Raw genomic sequence first — 11,568 nt, forward strand, 5'->3', positions numbered from 1 at the left:
CCGGCAGGATGCAGAGCGCAATAACAATGCGCGCTGCACTAAGGACACAGGATCTCCCGCACCTTGGTGCACCAGTACTTATAACTCCGTGGAAACAGCACACAGCCAAAAGCATAGTTACATGCATTTCAGAAATGATTAAAAACCTCCTTTTCTTGGTCAAAAATTTTCGCAACACCAGCTCGACCAGGAGGGAAAGACACCACAGCTCGCTGCTGTAGCTCATATTGAATGCAATAGAGCGCAAGCAATGCATGTATTGGCGACGGTAACAAGTGCAGTACTACAGAAGCATACGTTTGCCTGTCAAGCAGTTTTTTGCCGTTTTAAGCACATATTTTATACCTCTATTCATCAAAGTTGTCATTTATCTCCACGGGATGCTTCTACTAGTACCTTCACATATATGACTTAAAGGTAGCACTGAAAGCCCAAGAACAAAGTGCTTCCACGTCGAATAATCTTTCAGCATTTACGAACAAAACAGCATGTGTAGCTGTGCATGCTGTTCAATATGTAAGCATGCACTGTTTTCTGAAATATACGTATGCTCCATTTACTGACAGTGACCTGCTTATACCCAATAACTTAGTGTATTTTTCACCATGTGCTTGCATTGAATATTCTACAGGCATTGTAAGTTAAGCTACCAGAATAACAATCAGCTATATCTAAGGTTACCTAATTGAACAAAATCATTGTAAAATTTGTGACGAAATGTCAGAAATATTTATTTCATTCAAGAGAAATGGTTACATAATAATGTTTGCACATTTTAAAAGTAAAAAGGAAGATGAGTAAAACCATACCAATACAAAGACATAAGCACCGAATAATGGCACAGGCTTGCTCAATTAAATTTTAAGCAGAACAGTTTTTTTAAATAACATCACTACGAACTATCACATGTTTTCATTTGAAAAGCACTGCATCTTATTATAAAGCACAAAAATAACCGGTCACATAAGTAAGAACAAGTCTGAGTGTGTCTTTAACACAAGGATAAAAAGTTGGGCAAGTTGGTACAGTAACCTGATCTTGGATTGTAGCGCGAAGTGACACGGACACAGACTAGAAGCAGACAGGATGAGCGCTAACTCTCAACTAAATTTTTATTGAAACGAAGAATATATATATATATATATATATATATATATATATATATATATATATATATATATATATATATATATATATATATATATATGTGTGTGTGTGTGTGTGACTGCAAAAAACCGCAGCACATGTAAATGAATATTGAACACATTGTAGTAACATGAAGACGACAAACAAAAGCTATCAGCCATCAACTGCGTGGCAAATCTGAGTGCGAGCTATTCTCTTATCAAGTATACCTGTAGGCATTGCGACCAATGTGCTCCCAAGATGTATGAGGCATTAGTCATTGCAGAGTTGTAAGGACATGACAATCCTAGGATGATTATGGTCTTGAGGCTTTTTTCCCCACTTTCCATCTTTTGAAACATGTATACTTTAGTCTTGACAACAAAAATGCTACAACTGGCGTGTGATAAGTTTTGCATCTTATTTCCTAGCAGCTCACTGAAAAGAGCCACGATGACAAGTTTAAATGCTGTTACCTCATCAGACATTCAAATTTCTTAAACACAAACAAAACCAGATAGGCATTAGAGTGAGCATCACTTAAATACATTACACTGGTTTAAAGTTATTGCACCACTTTGGGCCAGGTAAAAACGTTAGAAACATCAAAGATGTTAAGATTCTACGGCCAACCATGAAAACTAAATAAAAAAAATCATTAAGCTGTCTTAAACGGGTACAGGAGCTTTACAACTGGCCATCTTGGTGATGGACACACAGATAGATGAGCAGCCATTCCACTGAGACGAGAATGTTGAGGGCTTCGCATGGAAGTCTGTGAGACACTGCAGAGTAGTTCTTGGTCCACATGAAGGAGGTTGCTTGCATACACGTCTGGGCCACCATACTGAATGCAGTGTTACCGGAACCTTTTCCCCCTGCATTGTGGTAAAAAAGCATGGTTAAGTTTATACGATATTTAATATGCAAAAAAAGAGGTGAGGCATGCAGACAGGACACGAGAGTAGAGAAGTGAACACGAACGCGAAAAACATGAAAATTTTCATTAAATTGTTTTATTAGATAAAATTTTTATACTGTAAGTCATTCATTATGAGGGTTCATAACCGCAACACATTTATTATATAAGCAGGTAGAATTATCAGCTTGGTCAGTTTGTACAAGCTCGTTTGAGGCAAGAAATCGAGTTTCACAAACACAACCTCAACATTCTTGATTGAAAAAAGAACACCTTAGATGACATGCAGTCCTGTGAGTGGGAATTGCACAGTTCAAGAAAAACAAATTAGAACTCACAGACCGATCCTGAAAAAGGAATAAGCACGTGCTACTGCAAAAAGCGAATTAATTGGTAGGTTTTAGTAGCACAAGGGCATCTTTGGCCAATGAGCGCCAAGTCTATATTGCAAAAGATAAAGTTAGTGCATCTTTACAAAGCAAATATATAAAGATGACTAATGCCTCTCTGCACTAGTTGCTTTGCTCTAGCGTGAAGTCATTTTAATGCATGCACACGTACGTACACATGCTACACCCAAGTGTAACAGCTGCAGAATTAAAATTGGGCAGCAACAAAGTCGCAACCTTTAACCATTGATCACAAGCTGTACTAGTGACTGGAGGTAGTACCAATATCGCCAATGACTAGTTGCACTCTTTCTGCCCGACGTTATGCTGCTCTTGTTGTCAAAGATGAGTTACAGTCGGCATTGAGGGAAAGCTGCCCTCAAGAGCAGCTCTTATTTTTGTGTTATTTCTAACCAGAGACCAATGAAGTAATATATTTTTAGAAAGAGAATGACACCGAAAATTGAGTACATAAAACATTTGGTACATTTTCCGGAATTAACTTGGGGGTTAACAGCTAAAGCGGCAATCCAGACACTAGAACATGTTTTGACATGTTTGCTACCAGTGAATGCTGGAAAATATGTTGGCATTCTGTAGTTTTGTCCAACAATGCAAAAGGGATTCTTAATAACTGAGGAAATAAATGGAAAAGTATCATGAAGTATATTTTGTGAATGTAATGCAGAATCACTCAACTTCTGTTGCTATATAATCTCCACTTGATTAACCTGCACTTTCTGAACTAGTTCAGGAGGTACTGCTTTTCACTACTCATTCCACCAGTTCAACGTGGTAGCAACTGCACATTGTGATTTGTTTTACTTAGTGCAGGCTATGTACATGGCGAGTTCACAGCATTCCCTGCACTCGGCCGAAAGGTAGCGCATGTTTACGCAGCAGGTGTGGTGCCGCTTCTGCACGAGCGAGGCGCAGAAATCAGAGCTTCATACAATAATTACTAGAGGGAACTCTGACGTTAGTGTCCACAGGAGATCAAACAAGAACGGCTGTACCAGCATGGAAATTATGGGAAGTACATGGATTTGCCTAAACTTCGTCTGTTTGGCTTCAAACGGCTTTGTGACTTTGTATTCTAGTCATTTTCAACAATATACTGTGTAATAAATAAATAAACATTAAAATCGTCCGACGACAGGATTCAAACACAGGAACTCTAGAACAGAAGTTTGATATTGAAACCATTAAGCGACGGAGGCATGTAACGACAAGCGAGTGCAACGCCCTGATGAATTTATCGCGGGCATACTAGTGCCTTGAGAAGCTTGGTGCCCTTCGATTTGGCTACCTGGACAAGCTCAATCGTTGCAATTAATAGCAATTGTGCGTGTTGGCGGCGTCTTCTGCACTTCGAAGAGTATAGACTGCGCTTAAATTTACGACAATAAGATTTATATAGCGTATAATATACGAAGCCACAAGAACGTCTGAATTCACAAGCACGAATATCAGACAAATCCATGTGCTTCCCATCATTCCCATTGTGGTACGACTCCAGCACCAGAGTTGCCTCTAGTAATTACTGTAAGAAACTATGGCAGAAACAGGAGTCATAAACTAAGTTTTGCTGTCCCATAAATCTTACTGGTCATTAATTCCAAGTTTTAGTGCAGTCACATGTCTAGTAGGCAATTGTGGTATTTTGCATAAACATTGCCAAGCCAACTGCGATGAATATTCACTATGGTAAATTGTTTATGATCGAGTAGCATAGACTACTGAAGCAATCTCTGGAAGGCAAGTTAAGTAATTTTCTTATTAGCAGCCTTTAAACAGCATTCGAGCATATTACAATTGCACCTCAGATATGCAGATAATGTTTCCTTGACTCAGCAAGAAGCGATGCTTCATGTTCCACGAGGCTACTTCTATCAAAGCAGTATTGGTGCTCTCTAAAAACAATGCCAATGCAGATGATCCAAATATTTTTCAGGGGCAACAGTTATGCCTGAAATCATGCTAGATTAGTTTTTTTTAAACACATGCTCAGACCATGTTAGAAGTGCTTCTTAAAGTCCTCCTATTTATTAGACTAGTCATATATCTGTACACAAAGGCTACTAATTAGGTCCCATGCTATATCATCATCTTAACAAAAACTTCAATTAGTAATACACATGCTGTGATAAGATTTGAGACCACATTGAGATGCTGAACAAGGTGAATTCATTATTTTTTAAATGAAGCTCCTGTTCTTCCAAACGAGAAGAAAGGATACTGAGGGTCAAAATTTTTCTGAATCACAGCTGGAAGATGCCAGGGTAGGCACATGGAAACTTACTTGTAATTTTCTATTTAAATGTGCGAATGATAAAGGGAAAGGAAAATGGTAAAAAAAAACAACCAGGCATGGGAGGAGAACGAACCTACAGCCTTTGCATTAGGCATGCGATGCACTAAGCACTGTACCACCGAGGCAGCATTCAACCGTCCACAATGGCCCCTCAGATTGTCGACGCTCGAACACGGCTGTAGTACCACAGTGGTTAGTATATCACATGCGTAATGTGAAGGTTATGGGTCCGTTCCCCTGCCACAGGTGGATATCTTTTAATCCACTTTCACTTACCTAGAATTTATCATTTCTATACTTCATATAAAAAACTTAAAACATGTTCCTGTATGCTTTCCTTGGCCTCATTATCTGCTGGCTTCTTCCAGTTCTGTTACTTCCAACACTTATACATATTCTAATCTGGTAAGTAAACAGTTTTGCATGATGCTGGAATGCAATATAAAACATTATTGCAGGGCCGTGTTATGTAGGATGCCTTACATTGCCCAGGCAAGGTGTATTAATGTCCATATGAAAAAAAAAACTATTCCCACTCTAGGCAGAAATGCTGTGTACTGCTGTGTGCAACAGGGTTTAACGAAAACAACTTGTTCAGAAATAAAGCCACCAAACAACGAGCAAATATGAAAACTAGATGAAAATTTGTGCAGTTGCATGTTACAAAATTAGCACAGCAACAGATGAAGACATAATGAAGGAAGCACGAAGATGGTTTATTTTGGAAAACACGAGGCAATATACTTGAAAGATGCATATTAGCTTACACGTGGAGAAATATTGTTTATGTAGCAGCTAAACTACGCACAGGCCTAGAGCACACTGATACAAGGTGTCGAGCATGTAAATCTTATCATGCCCTTAAGTCAAAGAAACATGGCTGTTTCTCATGATTCGCTAGACATGGCTGGCTCACACAACTTAGCCACTTCTATATATGCCTTGTAATTACCAGGTGGTCTGTATGACATGCGCAAGCTTTAAATATGTATAAGTGCCCCGTAGCTAGACAGCACCAAGGTAATGTCGTTTGCCATCGTTTTGAGGAAGTGAAACCAATTCTTGCATTTTTCGTAATTAGGTAATTAGTTATTAACAATTATTTAACTGATGAAATATTTTATTCAAAGCAAAAGTGTCAGTGCGAAAATTGTAGAGCATCCTGAAAAATTCCCAATCCAGCTTTCTACTGCTCAGTAGGTGCAACAAATTTTTTTTTCAAGCTTGAAAGAAGCCAGTGAACACATGCATGAAGTACCGTGCAGCTAACCGCTTGTGCACCTGAACACCATTTGGCTCTTCCTTTCATGCTTGAAAAAAACTTTTTGAAAAGAATATTTTAGGAATTGATTATTTATTATTGACTATGTATTAGGCAAAATGCATCAAATAGTGTGACTGCCACTTCCATTTTCGGCGACATGAATTGACTCCATTTGCATGTCCAAATCCAGCTATACATGGTGTGTGTTTTGAGCTGGTTCTGTAATTTAAACTGGTTTTGACTAATTGAAGCTTCACACCCTAATAATGGAATCAGCCTAAAAAGAAATTGGTACATAAACAGTCGCTGTCAGTACTGCATACTCCTTTAACTTAGTGCAAAGTGCTTGTGAGCCAAGAAGTCGGTAGTTCTAAGCAGTATTTCTCATTTTGACCTGGTGTTATAGCCCACTTACTATGATGCCATGCTGCTCAGTCATGCTGGTCCCAGCTTCAATCTAGGCCATGGCAGCTGCCCTCCAATTAGGGTAAAATGCAATAACGCTTATGCACTTAGATTCAGGTGTACATAAAAGAAGCCAGGTTCTCAAAACTTTAGGTTTCGGAATGTAAAAGCCCATAATTTTATTTTAAAATGTAAAGGTGCTTTATTAGGAGCAGGGGCATCATTTTGAGCTTTTACTGCACTGCCATGGCACCAAGAAGCTCCAAGTAAATAAAAACAATTTCTTAGACAATGTACATATCTTGCAAACATTTACAAACACTTCTCTGCATGCACCTCTGTTGCTGTTTTATTTAGATCCGTATGCCAAGGCGGGTTATGATGTTAGAACATGTTTCAAACTTTTTTTTTACCGCTTTAAAGTTGTTGGTTATTTTGCATCTCACTGTGTGTCGAACGCACATTTCAGTGCATCAATTTCTTCAGAAAGTGCACTCCTCTTTATCTATTTGTGCATGCAAAAATGGTTCAGAAGAACTGCTTTCTGAAGGTCTGTATAACAAGCAAAAAACAATTCTATGTAGGCTGCACAAAGAGAAAGGATTGGTTTGTAAATATGTTATTTAGTTCTTAAAAAAAGGAGGCAGCTGTCAGTGTTCTGTTCCAAAGTAAAAATTGCCCCTACCTGGCTCTGCTTCATTTTCCGATGTTGATGGTCCATTCGGGGGCACTCAACTGATAGGCTGAACTTTGGCGATGTCGGGTGTGCTGTCACCAGGCCCAAGGTCGATCGACATCCTCACCAAAAGTCGAGTCCAAACGCTATAAAAGAAATATCTAATCATTTTGCTGTCAGTTTTGTCATCTTGCGTGTTTCACACACTGCCGTCAGTGAAATATTTCGTCACTTGGATACTGAAAGAAATTCAAGCATTTTCTGGCAGCCAAGCTGATGATGATAATGTGTGGTAGTTTATGGCGCAAGGGCCAGGTTTGGCCAAAGAGCACCATGACAAGTGGTAATGTTGATGTATTATGGAAGATGTGACTTGGCTGTAAACTGGCCTAAAATTGTCGCTGTAAAGTGCGTAAAATCTACGTGCTATAAAATTATGGCGATGACTAATGACGAATAATATGAACATTAAAATCCATCGTGGAAGAATGATGCAAAATAGAAAATATATAGGATGGTAAAATTACTTGGAGCACTGCTGCCTCGCCAGAGCCCTTGAAACACAAGGGCCTAGAGGCATGTGCTATACGAAAGAGCTATCACAGCGGCATCCTCTGAAGAGAGGGCGGCAGCCAAGCTCAATACACAGTCAATGGAGAACATTAAAAAACAAATGCAGTTGTCACATTAGATTGATCAAGTACAGCAGAAATGGAAAATAAATCAGTGATACTGTGCCTGTTGGCTTTGAATGCAAGAAACGTAAAAACAGGAACTTGCAGCCACGCCACTTTGAATTTCCCGCGTTTGCTACACCTCACAAGTTTGGCATCGTCCGGTATTCGGGGATAGTACCCGCTTAAAAGCAAGATGAACGAGCGTCGGCATAAATTAACAGGATACTTAACCGGGCAATATTGGCGCATAAAACAACTCACGTAGCGAAGCTACTGTCAATTACCCGATGACGCATCTGCGGGTGGTGCGGTGTGGGCGAACAATTCAATAAGGAATGAGAGTTTCACTTGTTTCACGCCTACTAAGCTAAGACAGAATGTGAGTTTCTTACTAAACTATACTGGATATTTACGCTCCATATAAAACGCTGGAAATTTTGTTACGTCACATTGCATACATATAAGTGAGGAAATTGCTTTTAGTGTGTTCTGGCCAGAGGGCATGTAGCAGCAACCACTCTCATGCAACAAAAAGCATTAAACTGGTACTCGCGGCACGGAAAACAAACACATCCAGCGCCAACGTTACGCCTCTTCGAGTCAGAACTAAGCACGATCAAGCCAGTTTTCTAGCCTTCACAACGCCATGAACACGACCAACATCGAGCGAAACAACTCTCTGCGCTCGAAAATTATTACCGCTTCCATTTACATACCTATCGCAGCCACAAGCAAAAGTCGATGGGCTAGCTGTCCACAAGCCGCAGGTTAGACTGAAAGCAACACATTGCGGTAACGAAAAACAATTTCCACGCTGACTTAGCAGCCGCGGTGTGCTCTAAGTGCCAAAGTTCTCGTTTGCCGCTCGAAATTCACACCATGATGACGGGCACTGCATCTTTCACATGAAATATTTCACGCTTTGCTCCGGAGCTCAATAGGAGGGCGAAACGCATTTGCACGTACTACCTGAAATCCGCATGCCGGAAACCCGTCGACGCTTCCGAGAACGGGGCGCACAGCCATGCACCCGTACGGCGGCTTGACTTGGACGTGAGGCACTTCTATCAAACATTTCACATGCGACATGTTTCACACCGATTGCGCGAGCACCAGAAAATGACGCAGGCTGCATTGCGACGCCGAGCAGACGTGCAGCCACCGATGAGCTGTGTGCGCGGATTGCAGAGAAGAAAACCATACGAAACGTTAGACGCGAGAAGATGGCGGCTCTTGTTGCGGAGACGAAGCGAAGCAATGACGCGCGAATGAATGTTGCCAACTGTTGGTTCCTCGTTACGCCGGCGGTGGCGGCTTTAGTGGCGTGTGTTGCGGCTGTCTAATTTTGTATTTCTTTTCCCCAAACAGTATAGCTAAGATCAGTTCTTTGTTTGAATTTTAGCTGTGTCGTTTGGCATTGTCTTTGTCTTTTTATGCTATTAGGCGGCCAATTATGGCCTCTCAAGTTCGCGCGCGCCAGCTTCGCGCGCAAATCTCAGAGGCCATAAGACAACTCGTTAGAAGATGCCGTTATGGTCGTTGTTAACGTTTCATCATCCTTTCTTCAACTGAGATAGAAAGGTAGTGTCCCTTTTCCCGGGGTTGGGAGGGGGTGATCAAGACGGCATCGCTCAGCGGGGGAGTAGGTTGGTGTTGGTTCTTATCGCGAAATTCGCGAACCCTGCATTTTTTTTTATAACGTAAGCATTTCTGTATTTCCCCAACAAGAAAAACCATCCGTCCGTCAGTCCGTACAGCACGATATCTTTCAACATAGAACCCGCAGCAGCGAGTGAATTCACCTTCGTGCTAGCTCTCGCTTCAACGCGACCGAAGCGGCGAGAACACTGCGCTCACGAAGCTTTCAGCTTATGCCGCACTATGCGCTTTTCGCAGATCACTTTCAAGATAGGTGTCCGCGCGTCTGTTTTCAAAGCGAAGTAAACGGTGAGAACACAGCGCGTGAAGTTTTCAGCAGTGGGAACACTCTGTCCACAATGCAGTTCGCTTTCAAGATACGGTTCGCGCGGCCGTGCCACAAGCAGCCGCCGCCGGAGAACGGTTGATAATGGTTCGTCGCGGATGCGGAGGGCTAAAGAGCGATAACGGCTCAAAACGAACGGAACGTCACCAGCGCGCCTGGCCCCGCCACCTGCAGTACTTCGCTTGCGCCGCCGGCCAGAGCAGCTCGTGTCGCCGCGGCGCTGTCGCTTATACTTGTCGGATCAAGTCTCAAAACATTGATAACGACATGGACTGCGTGTAGATGAGGAAGAGTCACAATGCTTACGCACACGTAGACAAATCCGAGAGGAGTTGCTGTGTGATTTTTTTACTGGAAATCTACAGTCAGCGGTGGAACCCAGAGTTGACAATGCCTGTAAGAGGGGTGCCAAGCTTTTTTTTGTGTGTGTGTGAGAGAGTCTTGCCCAGCTCCCAAAGATCTGCTCAAGATAAGACTTGCTGATGGCTGTATGTGTTTTTTTTTTATTGTCGCATGCCCTCGAACCGCCACAAATCCTACAGTGTAATGGCATTAGAGCAGTATTCACGTCCAAAGGGAAATGCAGCCGGTAATTGGGCTGCCTAAGGTTTGAAGCCCGGCGGCAGCTGCCCTCCCGTCCCCCGTTTCCGTTGACAAGTTAGGGGGAGGGGTCTAGAGCAATCTTACACCCCCCTCCCCACAGTGGCGTAACCAGAAAACTTTTTCGTGTAAGGGGGGGGGGGGGGTAGTCCCACTGGACCGTGGAGCGGGAAGAAGCGGGGCCATTTCCATAGCAGCAAAAATTTTACTGTTTGGGAGCGTTACAAGCGCCCGGCGTGCCCCACTTTGCTACGCCGCTACTAGACAACCCCCCCCCCCCCCCCGCTCCCGCAATCGACGCAAATCGAGCTATCAGAACGTCCATGACACGCATGCATAACATAACATGAATTACATGCCGCGAGGATGGATGTCATGGATGGATGGATGTCATCATCATCATCAGGAGCAGCTTATTTTGACGTCCATCGCAGGACGGAAGCTTCTCCAGCGATCTCCAATACCCCTGTCTTGTGCTAACTGGTTCCACGTGTCTTCAAGTTTCCCAATTCCATCACGTCCACATTATTCTCTGCCGTCCTCGACTGTGCTTCCCTTCCCTTAGCACCCATTCTGCAGCTCCAGTAGACCAGCAGTTCTCTCCCTTGCGCATTGCAATGTCTGCCCAGCACGGCTTCTTCCTCTTAATGTCAACCAGAATATCAGCTATCCCCGTTCGCTTTCTAATCCACATCGCTGTCTTCCAGTCTATTATCATCATGCCTAATAATTTTCATTCCATCGCTCGTTGCACGGTCCTCAACGTCTTCCCAAGCTTCTTTGGTAACTTCCAAGTTTCGGCCCCATACGATAGTAACGGTAGAAAGCAATGGTTAGCACTAAGCTCCCTGGTCATTATTTAGTAATGCCTGCCGTAAGCTCTCCAGCTAATGCTTTATTTTTGTTAATTTCCTTGATCAGAGGCCCCTGCGAGTAATTAACCTCAATAAACGTATTTCTGCGCAGGTTCTAGAGGCTGACTGCCGACTATGACATTCGTTCTCTCGCCAGGCTGCGGAACACTACTTTTCTCTTCTGCATACTAACTCTCAATCCGACTTACACTTTCTTCGACAAGTTCCTCAAACGTTTGTTGCAAATAGTCTGCAGCGTTGCTGAGTATGCCAATGTCATCTACAAACCGTAAGTTAGGGAGCTATTTACCGTTAGCCCTCACTCCTAACCATTCCCAGTCTAACTGGTTGCACACCTTTA

The 11,568-nt window shown here is 42.5% G+C and overlaps 1 long non-coding RNA gene across 2 annotated transcripts; it reads right to left on the reverse strand.

Moving 5' to 3' along the window:
* Positions 1-1,274: 1,274 nt before the first annotated feature.
* Positions 1,275-8,939, reverse strand: LOC139051307 (uncharacterized). Of its 2 annotated transcripts, none has more exons than XR_011509322.1 (3): positions 8,739-8,939; positions 7,102-7,238; positions 1,275-2,003 (listed from the first exon to the last, which is right to left on the reverse strand). It is a non-coding gene; the product is annotated as an uncharacterized lncRNA (long non-coding RNA). The 2 variants fall into 2 exon arrangements; XR_011509323.1 differs by lacking the exon at positions 8,739-8,939 and adding an exon at positions 8,486-8,581.
* Between the last annotated feature and the right edge of the window lie 2,629 nt (positions 8,940-11,568).

The sequence above is a fragment of the Dermacentor albipictus genome, unplaced genomic scaffold (genome assembly GCF_038994185.2).
Source record: "Dermacentor albipictus isolate Rhodes 1998 colony unplaced genomic scaffold, USDA_Dalb.pri_finalv2 scaffold_11, whole genome shotgun sequence".
Taxonomy (NCBI): Eukaryota; Metazoa; Arthropoda; class Arachnida; order Ixodida; family Ixodidae; genus Dermacentor; species Dermacentor albipictus.